The sequence below is a fragment of the Alexandromys fortis genome, unplaced genomic scaffold (genome assembly GCF_014885135.2).
Source record: "Alexandromys fortis isolate MF-2015 unplaced genomic scaffold, M_Fortis_MF-2015_v1.1 scaffold_93, whole genome shotgun sequence".
NCBI classification, from domain to species: Eukaryota; Metazoa; Chordata; class Mammalia; order Rodentia; family Cricetidae; genus Alexandromys; species Alexandromys fortis.
Window position 1 is genome coordinate 5,736,368 of NW_026067970.1, and position 25,609 is coordinate 5,761,976.

The 25,609-nt window shown below is 46.7% G+C and overlaps 1 protein-coding gene across 4 annotated transcripts in view; it reads right to left on the bottom strand.

Annotated features, from left to right (window-relative positions):
* The window catches only part of Nod1 (nucleotide binding oligomerization domain containing 1), a 55,222-nt gene extending 37,693 nt beyond the window's left edge, over positions 1-17,529 (bottom strand). For 3 of the 4 annotated variants that reach the window (XM_050155502.1, XM_050155499.1, XM_050155501.1), the window contains exon 1: positions 16,963-17,529. The gene's annotated coding sequence lies outside the window, so the exon portion shown is untranslated. Of the gene's footprint in view, positions 1-1,988; positions 2,072-16,962 lie in introns of all 4 variants that reach the window. The other variant, XM_050155504.1, reaches the window with a different exon arrangement.
* Positions 17,530-25,609: the final 8,080 nt, after the last annotated feature.

The window sequence follows — 25,609 nt, forward strand, 5'->3', positions numbered from 1 at the left end:
ATGTACAGTATATATCTATATCCCCAAATTCTAGTATTAAATCAAATATGAATAAGTATAATGATTATAAAACATAATTTGGCAGATTTATTAGGAAAAACCCTGCATGCTACCCAAAGAGGTGTATCTTTGATAAAGTGTCAGTGTGTGGTCACACAAGGAGGAAGGATGCTCTGTGGCTGGCACAGCTAAACTAGAATTAGATGGGAATTTAAGAATTTCACAACAGTTTGATGACTAGTACTTCTGAGTGGTGAAAGAAGAATTTTCACTTTTATTCATGTAGTTGTATATCTTGAAAATACATTAAAGGAAAAAATTGCAAAAAAAAAAGCAACATATCCAAATACATGATCATAGTCAGGTACTATAAAATACTTCATATAATAGCTGAAAGAACAGGCAGACCTTGGAACCAGTAAGAATCCTGGGAGATCAAAACAATAAGCTTATCTTGTTGTATGTGTAATGATAAATAATGGATTAAGTTAAAAAATGCTGCGGATCCCCAAGTGGCTGCAGCGGCAGAAATGCTGCAGGTCGCCTACAGCGTCAGTGGGCAGCGGGTCCCGAGAGCAGTCAGTCCCAGGCAGGGACAGCACAGTTCCCCAAGAGGCTGCAGTGGGCCACGAGGGGCAGTGAGTCCCATGAGGAGAGACAGACTGATGGGCACACCACAAGACCATGCCTCAGGTCTCTGCAGGTCCTTGAAGGTGGCTGGTCCCGGGCAGGGAGCCACGACTTAATCCATTACAGTATGGATATCCCACTGTGCCTAACAACAGCACAGGACGTGGTGCTAAGTGCATGTGTAGTGTTTAAAAAGTTGCCCACATTCTGGGCCTCACTGTAAACTCTTAATGCCTGGCAAAGGATTGGAATTGTTCATTCTACATTTTGTAACCACAGTGGAATTAAGTTAGAAATCAACAATAAAAACACATCTGGAAAATCTCCAGATTAACAGGTCAAAAAAAAAAAAAAAAAGGAATTGGAAAGCATTTTTAACTATGTGGCGATGAAATTATAGACTATCAAACTGGTAAAAAACAAGAAGTACACAATCTCACGTTCATGTGTTAGGTAAGAAACACAAGGCTGAAGCCACGCTGCCCTGTCCTCGCCAGAGGACAACTTGCAGAAGCTGCTGCTCGCCTTCCACCATGTGGGTCCTAGAGAGTGAACTCCGTTAGCCAGGCCTGGCAGCAAGCCCCTCGCTCACTTAACTGTCTCATGCACCCATCCTTGCTGTGTTTTTATAACTTGTCCACTAAACAGGAATGTAATACCTGGTCACCGAAAAACAGATTGTGAAAGGAAACAAATAGTAACAACAACCAAAAACTTAGAGAACCAAGCAAAACTGTCTATCAGCTCCTAAGCCTCCACCCTTTTGTGCGTACAGCGGTGTTTGGCCGAGTTGCTATCACACTGTTTCCTTGTGCCCTCGTGATTACCTGATGTGTCTTTGTGACTGCCAAGGCTCTTTTCAACTGCGGAAATTGCTTTCTAAACAGTCCGGCTTTCCAGCAGCGGAGTTCTTTGCCTGGCGTGGCTTTCCTTTTATGAAGAGCAAAAATACTAGAGGGCCAGGACTGCAGCTTCAGAGCTCTGTGCCCGAGCAAGCCCCACATCCAAGAGGTTGAACGACGATGCCAGGCGGAGCGTGTTTCTCGGCCTGACCCTGTGGCCTAAAGAGCTGCAACAGTCTAGATGCCAGTGTCATCACCGGCAGGGTTCCACCCTCACCGTGAGGAGCAGTGGCTACCAGGGGTGGAGGGCAGCAGGAGACTCTGCTGATGTCACTGCCTTGCTTATTCTTTCCTCAGATTTGCTATATGGGGGTCCAGCTGGGCACCGATGATAATAGCTAACACAGCTCTTCACTGGGTCCCCAGCTTCATCAGTTACTTTACAAACTGCTGTGAGAGGCAAGATCCCTGGGGTCAAATGCAGGACTTCTGGAGACCCGCCCCACTCCCACTTACCCACGTTTGCAGCCTTTGCCAGCAGTAAGGAGATCAGCTACCTGGACCTCTGCCGAATGGGCTGCTGGCCAGAACTCTGCAGGCTGCAGGGGACGAAACACAGAGAGGTGATCCCTCGCTGTCAGGACCAGCACTCTCTGCAAGTTGCTGCTCTGTGCTTTGATTTTCCCCAAGTAAGGGTCCCTGTCTTGCAAGCAGTTTTGAGTTAATGTGCTGGAAGGGCCTTCACCAGGCTGGCACGGAGCAGATCCCCGCAAGGCTGGCACGGAGCAGATCCCCAGTAATTGCCTCCTCAGCTCACCTTTCTTACTATCCCCATCCTTATGCCAGCTTCAGGTGACCGTCACTGTGAGGAACACTTTACTGAGCGCAATGAGGCCAAGCAGATCTCCACCCTTAGTGTTTATAACCTGGCAGTTCAGACGATTCAGAATGAGGCATTACAAGTCCAGTGAGTGTGATTAATAAATTAACAAATGTGAGAGTAAAGGAAAAATGAAATCATACCGTTTGCCACGCAAACACGTAGAAATGGAGATTATGACATTACATGAAATAAGCCAGACTCAGAGACCAATGCCCTATTTTCTCTCACATGCGGAACCTAGATTGAAATCTCTCTCTCATTCCCTCGTTGTGTGTGTACACGTGTGTGGTAGTAAGTGTGTAAGACTCACATGTAAGTCATCTGTTGATGGGGGAAGGACATTGGTTAATTATAATAAAGAAACTGCCTCGGCCCTCATAGGACAGAAAATTAGGTAGGCGGAGTAGACAGAAGAGAATTCTGGGAGAAAGAAGCTTAGTGGAGGAGTCGCCATGATGCTCCCACTCCAGACAGAAGCAGGTTAAGATCCTCCCTGGTAAGCCAGCTCGTGGGCTACACAGAATATTAGAAATGGGTTAGAACAATATGTAAGAGCTAGCCAATAAGAAGCTGGAACTTATGGGCCAGGCAGTGTTTGAAAGAACAAAGTGCTCCGTGTAATTATTTCGGGCATAAGCTAGCCATGCGGGCGGCCGGGTGCCGGGGACGCAGCCCTGCCGCTCCTAATTCAACAGATCTGTGAAGGGGGAGAAAAAGATCTTAACAAAGTAGGGAAGAGGCGACGGAGTACCTGTGGCATGAAAGCAAGGGAAGCGCTTGGGGAGAGGACAGAAACGAGTAAGTAGAGAACAAGGAGGGGGAGAGGAAGGCTCCTCAGGTCTGTCACCATGACCACAAAGGTGCAGGGCCCATGCAAGCCTCTTGGCAGAAGGTTACTGGGAGATGAGAGTAGGCAGAGCCCCTCTCTCTTAGGGGATTTGTACTTGAGACACCCAGAAAAACAGAGCCCTTGAGTAGCACTCAGATGTTATACACGTACCCGTTCCTGTCACCACTGTCTCAAGTGTCTATGACCAGAGGCCATCCACGCAACTGCCTGCAGCTGGGAAACACTCGTTCTGTACAACACCATTGCGGGTTCCGGTCTGCAGAGGCTGCCCTGCCTGGAATGTGACCATCTCCTCAGAAGGACACCTAGAATTCAGACCCAAGCCCGGTGATGGTGGTTGAGCCAAGACGAAGAACCTTAAGGCAGTCATTTCCCACTAGCCACACCCAGCCTTAGACTCCCCCTTTCCTTATACACCCCACTGTTCTTTTAAAACTCTACACATTTCCAAATATACAGCCCACTTTTTTTCTCCAGATTGGTGTTGCAATACCAGCAGATAAGATTCCAAGTAGATCTGAATCTTTCCCAGAAAAACAATCTTTACGAACATAGTAGATGCTAATTAGAGTTATACCCCAAGCTGCTTTTAGGTAGTCAGGCCATTGGAAGTATTTCTGTCTAGGGGTTGGGCATAAACACTAACATAAACAAAAGCAAGGGCAGAGTTAGAATCTGGCCACCCCATTCCCTTCTCCAGTCTTGTTGCTCTCTCCTCCAGCTCTTTTCCAGGAATGAGGGATCATAAGAAGCCTGTGAGTCAGAGACTGTGGCAGCCATAAGAACAATGCTTTTGTAAACACCGAAAGGCCCAGTCTGTAAAGCAGTGACTTACCGACCTTGCCTTTCCCTTTCTTGAGGACAGACACAGGTTGATTGACATCTGCTGTCCTCTCAGCAGCCCTGATATCCCGCCTAAGGCCTGGTTCACTGTCCTCAGCACTTTGCCGTGGCTTAGGAACTGAGAATAGAGGAACAGTTTCCTGGGCTTTCAGTGGTCAGGGTGGGTACACGGCTGTCCCTGTTTCAATCTTTCTCTCCTGGAACGATGGCTAGACTCCCTGCAGACAGATGGCTGCTTCCCCAACCTTAACTCACAAATCCCTGTTGTGAGAATATGTGTGTGTGTGTCCATGTGCGCACTTTCATGCATGTGTGTGTGTGTGTGTGTGTTGGTTTTTGAAACAGTATTTCTTTGTATAGTCCGGCTGTCCTGGAACCCTCTCTGCAGACCAGGCTTGCCCGAAACTCAACAGATATCCGCCTGCCTCTGCCTCCCAAGGGCATGTACCAAAGACATGTACCACTAATGACCAGCTTAAAATATTTTTTATTTATACTGATTTATACTTTATGAATATGTGTGAGAACCTTTATTTTATGTCTGTATTGTACCATGTGTATTCCTGATGCTGGAGGCCAGAAGAGAGCTTCAGATTCTCTGGAACTGGTGGTTGTGAGGAAAACCCTGTGTGTGTGCGGCAGGGGGCTGGAAGGTAACTGCCGAGCCATTCCTCTGGTCCGAGCAGAGCATCTTGCCAGCTTGAAAAGGACCTTGGCATGCAATGAAGAATGTGCAAGCAATGAGCTACAACTGTGTGATGTGGGGAACCTTCTTCATTATCTGTTAGTGTGACAAACTTTTTCCAATCATTTGAATACAATAATTTTAGACAAGAAAAGTACCGGACCCATGAAGAAGCTGGGTTCAGACCGGTTGTCAAACAGGAAGCAGCATGGGGGTGTCTAAGACATCCATCTGCTCAGAAAGCTCACCCTGCCCTCCTCTTCCCTCACAAGACCACAGTTCCTATCGTAGGGAAGCCGAATTACAGCACACACCGTTCGGTCACTCGGTTTTCCCTTCACCTCAGCCATCTCATCTCCTAGTAGTCATTAAGGAAATAGTGTCCACCTACGGAAATAGTGTCCACCTACGGAAATAGTGTCCACCTACGGAAATAGTGTTCTTCTAAGAAAATGGCGTCCACCTTCAGAAATAATATCCCAGCCAAGGAAACAGCGGCTAAGGAAAGGGTGTTTATCTAAGGAAACAGCGTTCATTAAAGTCTCAGACTCCGTTGGCATGTAGAGCCACCTGTGCGCCGGGGAGTAATAAAATCTTTTTCTGGTTTGGGGAAATACCCCAAGAAATAGGATAGGTTTCTGGGTAGAACAGATTTATTTTATATTCAGTTGGGAACGATCTATCCACTGAGAGCCTAGTTAGAACCTAAAAAGGGGGGAGGAGCTCACCACAGAAATAGCTTTCTTGCAAAAGCTAAGAAATTTTCAAGAAATTTTGATTTTTTTTTAATCCTTAGACATCAAGCAGCACCATACAGAGGAAATGTTTACCGGTCACGTCTACATTGCTTTTGCTTCCTGCACATGTATGTATGTGAGGGAAGGGAGGGGGGTGTAGTGAGTGGGGGGGTTGTGTGAATGAGCATGTTCCACAGAGATCAAACTCCTCGGCTGTGTGCCTTAGGTTCCTCTTCTTTCCTTTTCTGAGAGGGTCTCTCATGAGGCTGAGGCTCACTGGTTGCTGACCAGGCTAGGCTGACTGGCCAATGAGCTCCAGGGAGCTACTTGTTGCTTCTCCAGCGTGGGGATTTCCAGTGCACAGCAGCATGCCTGGCTTTCAAATAACAGGGTTTCTGATCTTTATAGTTGCACTTTATAGAGTGATCTCTCTCCCTGGACCCCACCTCCACCCCAGCCTCCCCCCTTTTCCCATCATGCTGTAGAACACTGTCCCTTGCCGCCTCCGTCAGGCCACCTGTGGTGACCCGTGAGTGAGCTTCAACCTGGGCTTATTTGAAGTGACCTTCCAGACTGGGAGGTATTGACATCCCTCCCAGAAGAAACAGAGGGGAGGGGTTATTAGCCCCTCACCTAAGATTCCAGCCCTGCTCACCTCCCTTCCAGCAGTATGTAGTTCTGCCCAAGATGCATGTGGCTGCGTGGTGCCCAGAGGCACTAGCGTATAAAGAGTGTGGAAGGTTAAGTGAACTCAGAGGAGACTTCATTGAGTCAGCTATGGGGAAGCCACCATTCGGGCCAGGGTGAGACTTCTTGTGATGCGGTGGCTTTGGTGTCACCCATGCTCCTGTGAGTAAACTCTTCCTTACTCTGTAAGGAAGCTCAAATTCATTGGTTCTCCAAGTTAGAGTATGGTGGAGCTTTTACTTTAGTCTCTGACTGGTGCCCTATCTGCCTTCCATGTTGTTGGTTTGTTTTTCTACCCAGCTCCCAATGCTAGGATTAAACCAAGAGCTTTGTGTGTGCTAGGTCAGCCCTTTAGCACTGAGGCATACCCCAGCCCTTAAACCCTATCCCAGAAATGCCGTAATTTGATCTCTTTGAAGTAGATGGCCAATGATAAGGGACCTCTCTCATTACTACCCATTCAAATAATAACAATGAAACATTTCAGATTCTTTCTCCCTTTTTATCAAAGGCACCTATTAGAGTGGGGTGTAGCAGCGCATGTTCGAAATCCTAGCACTTGGGAGACTGAGGCAGGAGGATCATGAGTGCTGGAGCAGCCGGGGCTACATAGTGAAGTGCACATACACACACACACTAAAATGCAAATAACATCTGCAGCAAGGTCAGAACTTGATGGGCACAATATGGGCTTGCAAAAGCGTTGTGTTCATGCAGTCTTGGGCACTAGAAATATGAGTGGAATTTGTTTATTGAATCGAAATAAGTTAAACCCATCATTCCGTCCTAATTTAAGTAAGTGCTTGCCCATTACAGACTTGAAATAAACTGAATGGAAAAATACCATTCAGTATATATAGGTCCAGACCAAAGCATGACCAAAACCTCAGGCATCACTTAAAACATATATCCATGGATGCTGAGGGTCGCGTTTACGCTCTCCTTTATGAGGTGGCTTCTGTCTTATGCAAGAGTCCTTCTGGGGACTTTAATCCCACAGCCTCCTCTCTGAGGAGTTTCCCAGTGATGAAGACAATTGCATTGAATTTGCATATGAGGTACTTGCCTGGATTTTCAGGATTAAATTGATGAGGTATAGCATGGCTCTCAGTTCCTCCAGCAGCCAGGCGGTGGCTGGGTAGGCTAACTCATCCTAAGATCTGGCTAACGGATACCAATGCCAAGTCTGTTCTTCTACAGCACAAACATGGCAATGTGAGGCACACATGCTCGGCCACTCAAGTGGGTCCTGCCATCTCTGCTGCTTGATCCACCACAATCCACACTTCTCTCTCTTTTCCTTATTTTGGTGTCAGTCTCTTAAAGAACTTAACCTGGAAGAAGAGTCCAGTTTGATACTGTTTCTGCCACACCAGGAAATGATTGACAGGACATCTATCTGGAGAGCTCTCGGCGGGTGGATGATGCTACCATGGTTACTGAAGGCTTTTAAACTCCATTAGCTCTCGTTTACTTTGAGTATCTAAAAGCATTTAATCCCTCAGCATTTCAAAGCAAAGGGAGAAGTCAGCCCCATCCAAAGCTTCTCCCTCTTTTCTCTCTCTCTCCACATAACCCCAGGCATACAGGCACTGCCATCCTGCCCACAGAGAAAGGAATGCAGACGCGTCTGATACAAGCATTCCTTGGAATTCAGCGATGACGCACAGACAACCCTTTCACAACTGCTCCGCTTCTGGGAAGGCCCGCGGAGGCCTCCACAGCTACAGAGCCAAGGGTCTCCTTCCTCTGGCCTCAAAGGCTCACACAGAGTGCCCAAGAGCCAGCTGCTCTGCGGGGACTCTGAGCTTCTAGAGCAGAGAAGACCATTGTATACACTCACTTAAAAATGAAAATCGAGGCCCGTAGCAGGGTGAAGACTTGATAGATCAACTAAAATTGGAACCCAGGGCTGTTGGCTGTGAGGCAGATGCCCACTCTGTTTGCTTCTGGCTAGGGTAGCCCCCTTAAGCAACGATTCTTCCCATCTTTCAGTAAGGACTGAATGAGAGAAGGTCCAGACCCTGCCTCAGTCTGTCCTCCGCTAGGCCCATCTCTCCTCACTGCTGATTCCCACGGGGCTTTATCCCTGCCACTTTCATGGAAGGTGGTACTTTCATTTGTAAATGATGTATCCTCTTCCAGGCCCAGAGACACCGGCAATAAGAGACATAGATGCATTTGCATAGTGCACAGACTCCCTTCAGAAGCATCACCTACTGAGTTTCTCGGCAGATGAGTGCAGATTTGCATCCAGACACTTCTTATGCTCTACGACCTTTATATAGCTTCCATCTTGCCACTTAGTGACCATGCCCCTTATTAAGACTGATGTTCAACTGTTAGCAGACACTGTTTCTGGTTGATTGTAGGCTTTGAAAGAGATCATGACTGGAGCTCATCGCTGAGGGAACCAGGGGATAAAACACCCTAAAAAGGGGGACTGGAGAGATGGCTCAGCGCTCAAGAGTACTGGGTGCTTTTCCAGAGGTCCTCAGTTCAATTCCCAGCACCCTCATAGTGGCTCCCAACCATCTACGGTGGGATCTGATGTCCTCTTCCGGCATAAAGCACATGCATATAGAGCACTCATACATAAAATAAATAAATCTAAAAATCCTAATAAGAAGAGCAAACAGAGGAAATCAGACTCTTGGCTTTACCCAGTTCTGGAATTCCTCAAAGGGAGTTAAGACGTGTTACCTGTGAAGATCAGCAAGATGGCTCCTTGAATAAAGGCTTGCTGCCTGAGTTTAATCCCTGGGTCCTCCTAGGAAAGAATTGATTCCCACAATTGTCCTCTGACACCTACAAATGCTCCCTCTCAGATAAATAAATGCATGTAATTTTAATAGAGAGAGAGAGAGAAAGAGAGAGAGAGAGAGAGAGATACACACAGGGCAGATCCACAACTCAGAAGCTATCTGAAGGTGGCATTTAGGATCTACATAGAAAGTGTCTGAGGTGTCTCAGCTGAAAGGGCATTTCTTCAGAACAACATGTATTAGTCACCACAGAAGCCTGAGGTGAAACTTGGCTGCGAACAAATAAACACGCGGCTGCCAGGTGGCCAAAGGGTTCCATGAAGTCTGTCTTGCCCCACCTGAACACATGTGCACAGCCAGCAGAATCCGGGCCACAAATCTGTCATGGAGTTCAGATGGAGAAGACAGGAGTGCCTGGACCCTAAGGGTCAAGGAAACATTGAGATGACAGATCCACCATCCCAAACTATCCTTCTCAGAGCCTGTACTGCCTGGGTCAGGCCTCGACGAGAGCGCTCCTATCACATGGAGACCTGTTTAACCAGTCACAGTCCATGCGACGGAGAGGCGCAGGGTGGTCCAGTCACCAAGTTGCAGGACAGCAGGCTGAGGTGGGGCTTCCATGTGTCGTGGAGCATTTCTCTATGACGTGAATGTGCCAAGTGAAGAATCTCTCTCCCTCTGCGCTCTCTCTGTCTCTCTCTCTCTCTCTCTTGCAAGCCCTGGGTTCCGGGGGGCGTAGCTCAGAAATGGAGCATGCTTAGCACCTAAGAGGTGCTGGTTTCAACCCATAGCACTTACAACAAAAAAGCAAAACATTACCAACCAGGTACCTCCCAATAATATGCAAATTCCTGAGGAGATGAATTTGGGTTTTCAAAGATTATAAGGGTGGGGGAAACACCTCTTTCAGCCAGAGTTGGCAGACTAGATGCATGAAATGCTGCCTTGTAACCATGGGGGAAGCCAGTATTTTATACCTACAATCTCTAATCCCACTTAGTCCCAACCTCAGTCAACGTTAGGGAGTCTTTTATCCCTTCTTTCGGGAGCTAGGCTGGACCAGAATCTCTCGTACACCATCACCGAGGTTCCTGATGAAGGATGCTCAGGGCCTAGGAGAGCCTCACCCATTCACACTCATTTGTCTCAGGAAACCCCAGAGCAGGGACTGCAGGCTGGGCACACGGGACTCTGAACCTGTTCCCACCGAGCTTGGAGACACTGCCTACATTAAGAACGGTTTCATGTTCTAGCACGGACTTGCTCCCTCAACCCCTTTCGGAACTGTTTCACACTAAGACAGGCTTGCTCCCCCCACCCCTTCCTGTTTTTCTTCAGTACTGAGGATGAAGTAGCACAAACTTTCTAAATTCAATGTGCAATAGTTGATACAGTTTAACTATTTGCCTCCCAAAATGTTTGTGTTGGAAACTGCCTCTCAATGTCATAGTTAGTGGTGTGTGGAGGTAGGACCTTTGAGGAAGACTTGGTTATGGGGATCCCATCCTCATAAGAGACCACAACTAAATGTCCCCCAAAATCCCCATATATCAAAGTTTTAGTCACCAACCTATGTACTACTGGGAAGCGGCGGAACCTTTAGTAGGTGTCACACCACAGGATCAAGGCACTGGAAGGAGTAGAAGGACCTGTCACTTCTCTGTTTTACTCTGGCCACCATGACCACCACCTTGTCATGATAGTCTGCCTCAGGGCCAAGCAGCCATGGCCACAACCCCTCTGAAACCATAATCCTTTTGAGTTGATCATCTCTGGCATTCCGTCACAATAACAGAAAAAATGGCTATCACAATGGAGTTTTCAAGAGAGTGGATTAGATATCACGAGCAGGTCTGCTATTGAAGCAAGCTTTTACCCTCTCACGTGAGGTCCTCTGTTCGCTTTCTGCACATGCTTCCCATGGTCTTGTCTTACATACTGATAATAAGTGTGGTGGTTTGAAGAAATTGTCCCCCAAAGGGAGTGGCACTATTGGAAGGCATGGCTTTGGTGGAGTAGGGATAGTCTTGTTGAAGGAAGTGTGTCCCTGTGAGGGTGGGCTTTGAGGTCTCATATATGCTCAAGCCATGCCCAGTCGCAGTTCACTTCCTGTTGCCTCCATATCAAGATGTAAAACTCTCAGCTCCTCCTCCAGTGTCATGTCTGCCCATATGACACCATGTATGCCATGATGATAATGTGCTAAACCTCTGAAAATGTAAGCCACCCCATTTAAATGTTTTTCCTTTATAAGAGTTGTCGTGGTCATGGTGTCTCTTCACAGCAACGGAAACCGAAACTAAGACAATAAGGTCATGATGGAGGAGGATTTTCAGCAGCTCTCTGCTGCGTGTTAGAATAAAATCCATCCTTACTAAGCCCAGGAGTCTCTGCTCAGCCTGAGCTTTGCTCGTTCCCTAGCTTCTCTCATTCCCTTTTCCCTCATGCCTCACCAAGAGAGTCATTCACTATTCACAAACCCAGTTCCTTCCCACCTTGTGGCTGTTCCCTGATTGTCAAACCTCACTCTTCCTGCATCCATCCGCAAGTCCTTGCTGAAAGGCTCTCTAGAGAGGTCCCTCCAGATCTTTACCCCCAGGAATGCCCTGCTCGATCTCAGGAAGAGTCACCGTTTCCACTTTATAATTATGTATTTTCTTGCGTGCTTACACCTTGCCCCACTAAAGAGTGAACGTCCATGCTTCCATTCATGAGTCAAAGTGCTAACCCCCAGCATGATAGCCTCAGAGAGGACCCTGGGTAATGGTTAGGCTTAAATGATACCCTGGAGATGAAGTTCCCATGGTGAGATTAGTGGACTTAGAAGAAGGGGCAGGACAATGCTATCTTGTTTTCTCCATCTGTCCCACAAGGATGCAGGTGACCATCTGTAAACCAGGTAAAGAACTGACTATCCCTGACTCTGCTAGAAGCCTAGTCTCATAACCCTTGCCTCCAGGACTAAAAGAAATAAATAGCTGTTGTTTTGACTACAACAGAATCTGAGCTAGTTTGTCATATAGATGACCACCACCAACTTTTAGACTCCTTTAGCGGTACACTCTATAGAGCCCAGACTGGCCTCAAAGCTACTCTCTTCTAGGCTTCGCCCCAGGGTGCCAGGATTACAAGTAAGCACAGCCAGACCCAGTGAAAACAATGCCCTAGCCTTATGTTTTCAGGTTTGGTTTTGTAGTGCTGGGGCTTGAACCCAGGACCTTGTGGACTCTGGACACATACTCTATCATTGTGTTATAACCCCAGTTCTCAAGTATTAATACACCCTTTCTCCCAGGGAGATCTTATGATAGTAGGTGTTGAGTTAACGTGTTGAAGAACTGAAACTCCAAAGAGCAAGGAAGAGCCAGGATTTACAGTTTACGCCAGTCTTCCTCCCAGGCTAAGGAGCCAGCAAAGCACTTCACAGCCCTGGAAATGTCCACTTCCTTATTAGATATGCTAAAGCACCTGCCACTTACTCTTGCCGTTCACTCTTCCGTCCCCCACCCTACCCCACATAACCTCTGGGAAGGTTGCCAGATATCAAGAAGAGAAGCAAGCCATTGGGGTGTAAAGGATAGGGGAGACAAATAAAAAATGTAAAAACTGGGGTATGTTTAGAACAGTTTAAACTCTGTCACTTTCACGTGAGACCCATCCTGGTAAGGTTTCTGTGCTCCCCGCACCCACACACCTGCCTGCCATAAAGGCATATTTTACTGCATTCAAGAGACATTATCACAAATTAAATATTACAATACACTCTAATAAAGTTAAGTCTATACCAGTAACAAGGCTGTTGGGTTTCTGCGCGTGTGTGTGTGTGTGTGTGTGTGTGTGTGTTACAGTCCAAGCAATGGTTGGGGTTTAAGTTATCTGAGGGGCACAGGAGGAAGCTCCTACTTCCACTCCTTAAACTGGCAGAAACACGGCTCTGCAGGAAATATGCACACACCTCTTAATTACAGATAGGAGCTTGGAGAGGTGGGTGGGGCCAGCGGAGAGGGCGGGGTCCCACTGAACATCCAGGCAGAATTTAAGAACCCAGGCTTGTTGGGCTGGCTTCAAGCCCTGAGTGGAGCACTGTTGACTTGGGGTTAGTTCTTTAACCTCACGGGACTTCAGCTCCCCTACCTGGAAGATGGGAGATACAACTAAGGGCTTGGAGCTGTTGGGAAGACTAAGTGAGGGGAAAAACAAAACAAAACCAGAAGCCATCCTGCATCTCTTAGCCTAGCCTGTCACACAGCAAGTCTGTGGACCTTATCTGGAATCTACCGCATCATCATCACTTCATCACCGAACCGAGCATCAGCCCAGATCTTCCAGATGAGTGCTGACCCTAATTTTACAGATGCCAGAGCCCAGGCCAAGGTCACAGGAGGAGATGGTAAAACCAGCCGTGGAACCACAGTGGCCATCATTATTACTATCACCATAGTAATTACCACTTACTGCAAGCTAGGTGAGGTGGAGGGAGCCTCACAGATTAGCTCATCATTGGCTCAAAACACCCTGTTTGGGAAGAATGTCCTATTTTACAAACGAAGACACCACTTTTAGCTAAGGAACAAAGTAATAGCATGACCCCCCCCCACACACACACACTCATGAGTCCAAAGCCCAAGGTTTCTTCCACAGCCCTGTTATCTACTTTACAGAGATCATGAGCCTGCACTTGAAACCCAGGAAGCAAGCCCGGTTGCATGTTTTTGAAATCTCCACTGTAGCAGGCATAGCGATACTTGCTTTCAATCCGAGCACTCAGCAGGCAGAGGCAAGAGGCTCCGTAGGAGTTCAACGCCAGTCTGAAGTTTCAGGATAGCCAAGGTTACTAGTGAGACCCTGCCTCAAACAAAGAGCAATACAATAAAATTTAAAACTCCATCGTTAAATGGAGCCGGGAATACCCTCTCAAGGGAGGGTCTATTGTCCTGTGGTATGCAGAGACTGCCTGTCCCCAAAGGAAAGCCTAGCGTCCTACCTACTTCCTTCCAGAAAGTTTGCTCTATGGGTCATAGGGGGGAAAATGGGATTTTGTTAACATGAAGCACAGAAGTTCTTGTCTATTGTATTTTCAGTCTTCTAGGAATTAGAAATAACACACATATTCTCCTAAGGAAAATTCACCTTCTTACAGCTCCCCTACCACCAAAGAAGTTTCTTTATTAATACGTGACTGTCTTCTGTAGTGGCACGTGGTTGTAAAAGCATCCACAGAGTCATTAACTACTACCCCACCCCCCACCCCACCCCCACACTTCTTACAACCCTAACCTATGTGGTGGGGACAACACAACAGAAGAGTAAGTACATCTCCGTTCTAAAACAAATACGTAGCAGGATGCAGGCCAGTAACCCCACCCCAGCTACCCAGAGATTGAAGTGGTAGGACCTGTAAGCTCGGTTTGAAGACTCACTGGGCGACAGATGGAGTTTAAGGACAGCCTGGGGAATTTAGTGAGACCCTGACTCAAGATTTTAAAAGAAGAGGGCAGGGTTATAGTACAATGGCAGAACTCTTGCCTAGTATTTGCGAAGTCTTGGGTTGAGTCCCAAACACAACAGTAGCAACGCTGATGACGATGTGCCGAGACCTAGTGTTAGTCGGGTGCTCACTGGGTCATTTCCTGGGCCCTTGTCTTCAACCATCTATTAGTCCTTTAAAATACAGCTTTCTGTAATTCAGAGGAAAATTACTTGTCAGCAAAAACAAATCCTAAGGTGAGTTTTCTGAGTAGCCGGTTGGTTTCAAGGAAGCATGGCACTTGGTTGCCTTGTTGGCTACAAAAAAGTGCATCTCTTACTAGAGACCCTGTTGCATCAAAGGCAAGGCTAGGGCCCCATCAGATGACAGACTGCTCTCCATGGGTTGGCAGGAAGGTACATGGGAAGGGTGGAGCTGCCTCCTGTAGCTGACTTGGCCTAGAACTCTCGGCCCACTGTTTGGTGCCTGCCAATTCCAGATGAAATTCAAGTTTAAGTAAAGCATCCAAGTCAGGAAGTCTTGTCTTGGCCAGTGCTCCAGCTCTGGCTGAATTCCATCAGCTAAAATAAAAGACAGCAACTACGCCCTCTTAATACAGAGTCAAATTTAGATGAAACACCTGCCCTCCCTGAGCCTCCGCAGACAGACTCACAACCGTAGACATCTAAGAGCAGGCTGCTACAGGCCATGCAAGTCCATATCAGCTCTCCTGACTTCATCGTGCCCAAAACCCTCCAAAGGAAAAACGTAGAAGAAACTGTCGTTTAAAAATTCAAATCCTACAAATCAAATGCCAACTATTTTCAGAAGTGAACCTTTTCCTTTGAATAAGAGACACAGCCTTGTTATGTTTGGTTGAAGCAGATATCAATGACCACACATACAGTTACAGACACTTGTCCTCCATGCCTCTGTGGCTTCACGGTTTATATTTTGAATGTCTTATCTAAACAGTGCTACTGCTGTTAACCCTGGCAGTGACAATCCCAATGGAGTGGGCTGCTTTCAGGTAAGAGGCAGGCATCAGTAAGGACAGGTTTTGGAACTCTCTTCTACAGATTCCTGACTCCTTGGTCTTTGATGAAAGAGTCCCTAGCCAACAGTCAAGAGCAAAGCAAGAACACCAAGTGCAACGTCTCTGGCTGTCGCCAGCATGCGAGCCATGTGTGCCGCATCAAAACGGCTCAGGCTGTTGCCAGTGGTAGAGTCATGTGTGCCGCATCAATGTTGAGTCCTGCTGACTCCAGCCCAGTGTTCTTGAAAGCAACTGTTTAAAAATATATTTGGTGTGGAAGGGCAGGAGAGCGAGGTTTTAAGGAAGACAGTTTCTGAACGAACACACTCCATCACTGTAATAAAATAGATAATTGTGGTACATAAATCACCACTACTCTGTCTTCCCGTAGCGGAGCCCCTGCCATGAACCAGATAATGTTGGCTTACCCACTCTGTCCAGACTTTATCAGGAAGAAAAGAGAGGCTCAGAGTGGTCCTTTTTAACTTGCTGCAGATCACATCACAAGTGACAGAATCAAAGATTGGAAGCAGGTTTACTGGGTCTCCACGCTACAAAACCCAAACCTATCTGGCAGCCTTTGAAAGGGCCCTCTAGGGCCTGGGTTTTAAGCCTGCCTCTCCCCTGGCCAGCATATACCAGGAGGCCTGTCCATTTTTTTTCAGTGGCTCCTGGATCAGAATCACTGGCATCTACTACCAGGTACGAACAGGGGGACTCCCCTCTCCAACAGACTTCCTGGAAATTAACCCTGGACAGTCCAGGTTTTTTGTTTGCTTGTTTGGTTTTTCCAGACAAGGTGGTTTCTCTATAGCTTTGGAGCCTGTCCTGGAACTAGCTCTTGCAGACCAGGCTGGCCTTTGAGCTCACAGAAATCTGTCTGCTTCTGCCTCCTGAGTGCTGGGATTAAAGGTGTGCACCATCATCATCTCCAGGTATTCTTAAAATCTAAAGCATTTAAGGAAGCAGTCAGACTCTGTCCTGCAGGCATACCATTGGCTTCACCCTTAAAGGCGACCCTGCCAAGCAAGCATTGTCTTGCTTCCTTCTTTTGTATCCCACGAAACTCAAAGGAAGTCCTCCCTCGACCTCAGGACCTTAGGAGGTCCCTGGAAACAGCCAGCCTGTCTGAAGACTGCACTCAGGAAGGTCCCACTTAGAAGGCACTTTCTTTTGGCGGCTACCCTTAGGTCTCTGGCTCCTAACCCCTACGTGCACATTGGAATTGCCCGGACAGTTCTGAAGCAATAGCCTAGCGATTCCGACAGGAATCTGTGGAATGGTCTGGTCATCTGGATCTGCGCGGTTCACACTTGATGATTCTAAGTTGCAGGCTGGCGGGCTGAGAATAGGGACCTCAGATCACAGTGGGATCCTTGATTCCGCTGTCTCTGGAATGCACGCCTCCGAACCTGGGCTTCATTTGGAGCTCGCGGTGCTTCTCCGCCCGGTTTCAGCCAGAACTTTTCGACAGCAGCCTTACATTTCCTCAGCTGATCCGGAGAGCATGCTCGCACCAACCCCCGTGACTTACCAAACTGACAGGACTTTGACTCCGGCGGCGTGGGAGCGCGGTGGTCCGCAGTGCTGGAAACCCGGGATTAGGGTCGCGGATAGAAAGGGACAGCAGCAGCAGGCGGTCAGAGCGGGTACAGCGGCTGGCGGTCCGGGAACAGGGACTGGCGGGAACCACGGTCGCTCCGCCTGGCCGCGCCCGGGCTCGGGTGGGCTCCCGGGAGAAAATGGGGCGGAGCGGGCGGACGAGGCGGGGACCGGCCGTGGCGCTGTTCCCTGTCACTCTTCCCCCGCCAGAGCCGCGGCACACTGCCCTGGACCAGCCGCCCCTGCGGAGCGGTAGTGGGCAGGCCTCAGAGTTCGCCTAGGGGTGACACACTGGGAACTCGTCGTGCCAGCTCTGCCACGGCCGCTGAGAGCCAAGGTCCGCCCCCTGAAAGTGCCACCCAGAGCCTGTAACCACAACCAATGCCCGGACCGGGGCGGGAAGGCTTGTTAAATGGAGTCTGTGCCTCGCAAGAAGCTGCCCACTAAGCAAATTTCATCTACTTTCAGAGACCAAAGCTTTCTTCCCGTCTGTCGTGAAGTCTTCTCTTGACCCTGAACGTTTTAGAGCCTTTTTTTTCATTTACTGTAACGTGAAGGAATTGTTAACATGCTAACACATTTTCCGCATAAATATTTTTTAAACGTTGTTAACAGTTAATCAACGGGGCTTTTGAATACGTGACCATATAGTCGCAGCTATGAAAACTCGCGTGAAGGCTGCCTTCTGAGAAAAGCAAAAGCGAAACTTCGCCACAGTGTGTAAGGGTGTACGTGCGAGGGCGGTGGAGGGGTGCAGCCCACGATGCTCCTCCGGCAGTGTGCCGCAGTGCTTTCACAACAGGGACAACTTTCTTCTAAGAGTCTACTGTTTCCAAGGGCTGGAGACCCAGGACCCGTGCATTTGCACGGGACACCTCTGGCTCATTGCTTGCATTTAGTCTTCTGTTTTTTGCTTAATCTATTCACTTTTTTTTTTTTTTTTTGAGACAGCTGTTCCTTACTTGTTCTTGTGGCCTTTTGGGGGGGGGGGGGCGGGGGATTGTATATTAATGAAGACTTGGAAGTAGTGCACAGATCCATGCATCCTTAACCCAATTTCCCCCTAGCCCTGTGGAGCTATGTACGGTCCCAAAAGACTTGGTAAGCAGAAAATAGACAGTACTACAGTCAGCATACAGACCAGGTCCACCAGAAGCATACCTTTACATCATCCCGCCCTCTGCTCAGTCTCTGGCAACGGCAAACTTGTTCCCATTTCTATAATTTTTCAAGACTTAAATACATGGGATCATGCATAGGTTGAATTTGGGATAACATTTTAAATGCCGTATGGCCTTTCTTTGTGTGTGTTTAAGTGTGTAAGCTCATGCATACCATGGTGCACATGTGGAGGTCACGGAACAACTCGCAGGAGTTGATTTTCTCTTTCCACCGTGTGGATTTAGGAGTGGATTGAACTCAAATCTGGCAGCAGATCCTTTACCCACTGAGCTATCGCACCAGCTCTGGATAGCATTTCACTGTTGTGTTTTCATTTAGTATGATCCTGAAAGGATCTGCATAGATCATTGCTTCTATCAATACTTACTTCCCTTTTATTATTATTGTTGGGCACTATTCAAGATATGAGTCCTGTGGCTTTATAAAAAAGCACTGCTCACCTGTTCACAGACGACTGGGCAAATTTTACTTTGTTTACTGTGAGGAAGCCGCTCTGCTCATTCCCACACAAGCCTGTGTGTCAGCCGAAGTCTTCGTTTCTGCAGGTCAATTTCTCAACAGCCTGCTGAGCTATCTCCATAATAGCTAAAGCATTTCCCATTCCCACCATCAACCTGCCAAGGGGCTGCTTCACGGCTCTTCACCAGCCTCTGGTGCTGTTTTGTCTTGGCCGTCTGGCCAGCGACATTGTCCTGGTGAGACATCGCTGTGGTTTTAGCTGCTGCTGGACTTCTTGCACGGGCCTACTTGCCATCTGTATATTCTCTTGAGGAAAACTTGTCTCCGTGTCTCCTGTCCCCTTTCTAAGTGCTGTAGGTTGAGAGTTTCTATGTGTGGCTTGTAAATATTTTCTCCTATTCTTTGCCTTTTCTTTCTTCCTCACCCTTCTCTGCTTCCTTCCCTCTCTCTGATAGGGTTTCCCATGTTCCAGGCTGTCCTAAAACTTATGAGATTGTCAAAGATGACCTTGAACATCTAGTCTGCTTCCTAAGAGCTGGGATTGAAGACATATGCCACTATGGTCAGACACCATCGACCAAACCCAGGGCATGCCAGGCAAGGGCTGTTAGCAACCGAGCTACATACCCCAGACCCCTGCTTGCCCTTTCGTTTTGCTAGGTCCAGCTTACTCACCTTCCCTTTGACCAATAATGCTTTTAAAGACAAATCCGAACTCTGCCAACTCCCAGATCTTAAATATGACAGTTAGGTCTTTTTTCTAATAGTTTTATAGGTTTGGGATTGCTTGTTTTCCTTTAGCAGGGTCTTGTTATAGAGCCCAAACTGGCCTCACACTATGGTCCTCCCCAAATTCTGGGGTTATAGTCTGTGCAACCATGGCTGGCCAGGTCACAGCAGACGTTTGTTCTTAGACTCTAGAATCCTTCTTCTCTGTATCTCCATCGCTGATTCAGGATCGTTAGCTATATCGTTCTCGCATACCTTGGCCAGAAGTCAGTTTGGTGTGTTCTCCAGGGTCTTTCCTGTGTTCTCTTCTCTGCTCCATTGCTCTATGCAGATATCCGTTCACCAGCAATTATACTGAGTTCTCATTTTATTCTCTCTCTCTTCTGAAATTGCTTTACCTGTTCCACTCTGATAGTTTTAGAAAAATGAGTCATGTCGCAACTTTGATAGCAGTTTGTTCATTCTGATCCGGGGTCAGGAAGAAGCAGCAATTTTACTATGGGTCTTCCCTGCGAATATTTCCTTCGGGTCTTCCCACGCATGACTGTTACATTTGTTACCCATTCACATATGTTCACTTTGATTCCTTTCACTAGTGTTTTGTAGTTTTTACCACACACACCCTGCTTATAGTTTTCTAAGATTGAAACTTAAACATCTTCATGGTTTTTGGCTGCTTTTTAGCTATCATTTTGAAATAGAAGCTCGTTGTGTGGTCCTCATGGGCCTTGAACTCGCAATCCTTCCTCCTCGGCCTCCCAAGTGCAGTGATTATAGGCATAGCTAGCATTTTCATTTTTTTGGAACGCCATTGTATACATGATTGGTCAAAATTACAATGTTCCAGCCCAAGTGGGAAATTGTGGTGATTCCTTTAAGAGGTAAATATATAGAATTACCATACACTCCATCATTCTGCTCCTAGCTGTAAATACAAAAGAATTAGAAAGTGGTACTCAAAAATGTGTGCAAAAACGTTTTAAAACTATGGGTACTTAAATGCTCTTGGAAGAAATATTCATAATTGAATATGAGAACAGTCCAGATGCTCACGATGGGATGAAGGCTAAGCAAAATGAGGTGTATGCAGACAGCTGTGGCGTTCATTCGTAGAAAGGGATGAGACTGAGATGCTTACTATGGTAAGCGTAGCTGGAGGACACTGGACTGGAGGAGCTACACAAACAGGCACTTGAATGATCCCATTTACATAAAATATACATGCTAACTAAACCCACATACACAGGGAACAGACTAGGGGTTGACGGGTGGGAGAAGGGAAGGCAGTACCTTTGTACCTATTTCACTTGGGGTGGCGTGTTTTGAAACTGGAGGTGGTTCTAACACTGAGTGTCTAAAAGGTCAACTGTGCTTAAAATGGCTGCTTTATAAAAATAGAGCTAAAAATCTGCAAGTGGTATTCTTTTTAAATATTTACTTTTTAATGTGCATTAGTGTTCTGCCTGCATGGATGTGTGTTGCATGCATACCTGGTACCTGCGGAGACCAGTAGATGGCATCAGATCCTGAGCTACGTACCATGTGGGTACTAGGAACAAAACCCAAGTTCTTTGGAGAAGTAGCTGGTGCTCTTAAGCACTTGAGCTCTCTCTGGCCCCGCTATTTTTTTTGCTTTTGCTATACTGGGGATCAAATGCAGAGCCACACACCGTAGGCAAGCTGTCCTGAGCTACAGCCCCGGGGAGGTTGTATTTTTACTTTCAGCGCCTATGTGTTTGTCTCTAGTGTAAAGGAATTCAATGGATTTTTTTTTTTTTTTGTATTTTATTTTGTATCCCCTGATCCAGCTGGACTTACTTTGTTAATTGTAGAGATAAAACAAAACAAAACCTCCCTTGGTATTTTCTTTATGGACAATTATGTCAGCCATGTATAAATAAGGATGGTTCAACCTACTTTTTAAAAAATGACTACATCTAAAATGTGTGTGTGTTTGCAAAAGAAGTCAGAGAAAAACCTGAAGGAGTCGGTTTTCTCCTTCTACCATGTGGGTCCTAGGGAGCAAACTCAGGGTTGGCAACAAAACTGTTCTCAATTTTAGGGGGAAAGTATTCAGTGTAGTGTTACCAAGAACAGGTTTTATAAACTCTGTAAAATTTAGTTTCCTTTTCATATTTTCTTACTGTTTTAATTGTGAATGGTGTTGACTTGTGCCAAATGCTTTTCCTGCATCAGTTGATATGTGGCTTTTTTCTCTTTCTTATTTCATTTTGTCACTGAAGTGACTTGACAGATTTGCAGACAACACCATTATGAGGTCTCTGGAATAAACCACTTTGTCATGGCTCACAAGTCTTAGGTATAACTGAATCCTATTACCTCCTATTTCCTTAAGCTTCTTTCTTTTTTTAAATCCACAGTCACTCACCTGTATTATTTTTCTTTGTATTACGGTGTTTTAGGTACCAAGCTAATACTAGCGTCATAAAAACGAATTAGGTAAATTAGCCACTGTCTGTTTCCTTGGCTCTACATTTACCGTGTCTGAGACGAACAAGGTTCTCGTTTGCTTTGGCTCATGTCTGCACCCCAGACCCTCCCCTTTCAAACTGCTCCGCTCTTTGCAGTGGAAGCCTCTTGTAGACAGCACGAGGCTGGGTTATGTTTTAAATACCTTTTGCCAATTTCTATCCTTTAATTATCATACTTGATTTTTACATGTTCAAGTGTTTGCTAACATGTATGTATCTATACCACATGTACGCTTGGTGCTGAGGATAGCAGGAGAGGGTGTTGGGATCCCCTGGAGCTAGAGTTATAGGTGGTTGTGTGGGTGCTGGGAACCAAAACCAGATCTTCTGAAAGAGCAGTAAGCACTCTTAACCTGAGATTTTTTCAGCAGCTCCGATCGCACACTTAGACTACTTCCACTTCGTTAGCATGCTGAAATATAACTCTGCCATTTTATTTTTGCTTTTAAGTTGGGTCTGGCTGAATTCATGATCCTCCTGCCTCCGCCTTTCAAGTACTAGGATCATAGGTACACACACAAGCTTTCTTCTTGTCTTCTAACAGATATGAGGTGTTTTCTTTTTCTTAAATTTAATTTTTCATTTTGAGTAAATCCTTTCTGCATTTGTGTTATTGAATGCCTACTGGTGTATTTTCCACATTCAAATACGGGACCCTTATCTTCTTTGCTTTCCTCTTTAACTGTGCTCTGTGTTTTAGGACCTTAGTAGTTGGTGTGACAACTTTCACTGCATTGTCAAGCATAATTAGGAGACTGAGAAGGGAAGCCTATTGCATTCCTCCTAGTTTTCCTCCTCAGGACCCTTTCATTTTTATGATGCTCAAGGCCTCCTTCTTTTATTATTTCTTTTCTCTTTATTTTCCTCATTATTTTGGGCAGGATGGCTGATAATTCTATTAATTTATTTTGACTTTTCCTTCTGTCTTACTTTGCCCTTATTCTTAGAGATTCTGGGGGTGTTTTTGGTTTTGGTTTCTTGTCTTCACAAAACATGCTTTCTCTGGTCTCCACGATTTCTGATGGGTGAAGCAATCATCAACATTGCTTTCTCTCTCAAAGTGTTACTTCTCACTACTTCCAACAAGTTTTGGTTTTCCAAACTTTGATTATGGAGTGCTTGGGCGTGTATTTCTTTGAGCTTCCTCGAGGCCCACCCAGCTTCTTTGTCCTTTGCAAAAGTCAGAATGTGTTGACCCCTCTGCAGCCTACCCTCTTCCTGCTTTTTCATGTCACAAGTCAGCTCTTCTGTTAGGAATCAACCAGGCTCCAAAATCTCTTGGCTTTTTGGTTTTGCCTCCCACCTCTTGTATTTTTTCCCATACTGGCAGCCACTGTTCATCCGTTCTTTCCTTTGCCTACTCACTGCGGTTTTATATCTCAGCTATGGTTTCTAATACTAAAATCACCATTCGGGTCTTCTATCCTCTGCCTTACTGAGGCTGTGTTCCCTGGCTTTTAGCATGGTCCCAGGGCTTACTGTGGCATCTCAGTGGTGCCTGTTTACTCAGTCACTGTTAGGTGAAGGCATTCTGATGAATTGGGCACTTTGGCTGGGTGGTGTACATTTTGTTGTCTAGGATATTCCTGGTTCTTGACACCTGACCATCAGTTGAAAGCTGAGTATACTGGAGATTTAAGAGCCTCTGGGTCTCTTTAGGTCCTGTTTCAGCTGGCTCACTCTGAATCCATTCTAGCATGGTGGGAGGGCAAGAGGAACCGCCAGTGATGGATGGGAGCTGAGTCCCCATGGCTCCGATGACACAGCAGGGAAGGCGGTGCTGCCAGGAGGTCCTGCCCAATGTTTGACACACGCTGGTGGTGGGAAAGTGGCCATAGCCTGGAGTGTGTGAAAATCCAGGCTCTCCTCTGAGCCTCTGTTGAAATGGTGAAGTTGGAGTCTACAGTGTTTCTCTATGACCGACTGGCTTGTTTTACATAGCCAGGCTGTCCTTTTCCTGGTACCGTCACTAGAGCAGACTGTGTGTGTTCAAGCATGTCCTCTTTGGTACTTCTGGGGTGCTGCCCTTCTTAGTTACAAACCTGAACTGTACGAGGCAAAAGAGAACGCAGAGAATTTAGCACGCGGGGCTTTGGGTCTTGAGGCCCTACTGAAGTCTCTGCCACTTCCCCATTCAGGCTTGCCCTAGTTTGTTGCATGAATAATAAGAGATTTTAGTTGTACTTAACTGGAGAAATAGAGAAAAGCACACCTACTCTGTCTTCCCAGCTATCAGTCTCCATTCAACCCTATTTTAAACTGGTGTGGGCTTTCTGTCTGTCATTTTGAGATGAGGCTTCACTATGCTGACCAGACTGGACTCAGGCAATCCTCCCACCTAACCCAGGACTATACCGAGTGCTAGGACAAGCACACAGATCCAGTCTAGCTAGGTTGTTGTTCTAAAAACAGCTATAAAACCTTCATTTGTGTGAGTATGTTCATGTGGGGGAGGGTGTGCAGATGCCAGAGGCCAACCTTGGTGTCATTCCTTAGGAGTCACCGACCTCCCTCTTCAGGGTCTCTCAGCAGCCCAGGGACTCTCCAAGCAGGTTAGGGTTGCTAGTTAGGGAGCCCCAGAGACCCACCAGTCTCTGCTTTTCCAGCATGAGGATTGCAAGCTTGCAATGCCATGCCCAGCTTTGTTGTTGTTGTTTGTTTGGGTTTTGTTGTTGTTGTTGTTTTGGACTAAGAACTGAACTTGGGTCTCATGCTTGTATGGGAAGCACTTTACCAACTGAGCAATTTCCCCAGCTCTAAGTTTCTATTCTCTCTGCTTTCACTCGTGGGAACAACTGGGGCTAGCAAGGTGGGAGCCAAGTCAGTCCTTCCTAAGGGTTCTGGTTTCTTATCCGACTCTGTAGAGAAATGTTCAGGAACGTCCAGGGCTATATTCCAGGACGCTGGGGTCATTTCTTCCCAGTATTTGTCTTTCAGTTCACGATTCACCTCTTTTTCTGGGAGAGGGGCTGGAACAGTTTGAAGATTTCTCTTATTTTTCTGCAATCTAGGATCTAAATGTAATTACTTTTCTTAGTTTTTCAATAATTGTATTGTTTATTAAATGGTTTTAAAAAAAGTGAATCCCCTGCCACACATGATAGGACACACCTGGAACTCTAGATCTAGGAAGGTTGAAAGGCAAGTTGATCCTGAATACAAGACCACTCTGGCCTAGAGTGAGCTATGTCTCAAAAGACAAAATAAGTCCTAAAACTTGATATGATTGCTAATACTAAGTGCCAGGCTGTCCCAAGCTTGCCACGTTTCCTCACGAAACCTTCAGAATAAGCTTCAGATATAGGCGTTTTCATTATCCCCATTCACACAGGAGAGGCAGCTAAGGTACAGAGGACCAAAGAAGCGCAAGTCTCACAACTGGACAGTGGTGACGCTCAGCTGGGCCTAGTGGCACAGGACTGTATGTACTCCCAACTACAGGAGAAGCAGAGACACAGGTTCAAGGCCAGCGTGGCTCCAGATCCACACCCCCACTTAAGGCAGACTCCCTGAGGCCGAGGCTGCTCTGTGCAGTCTGAGGTGGAGCACTTGCCGGGAAACCCCTTACAGTCATGGATGCACTCGCTCCTCGAGGGACAGTGTATTGTGTTTCTGCGTCTCAAAATTTTGTCACCAACTCTCTCCAGTTTGCTTACTCTTACAAGCTGATCAAAACAAGCAGAAACCGGAGCAAGTGCAGCAATGCGCCACTGGGCT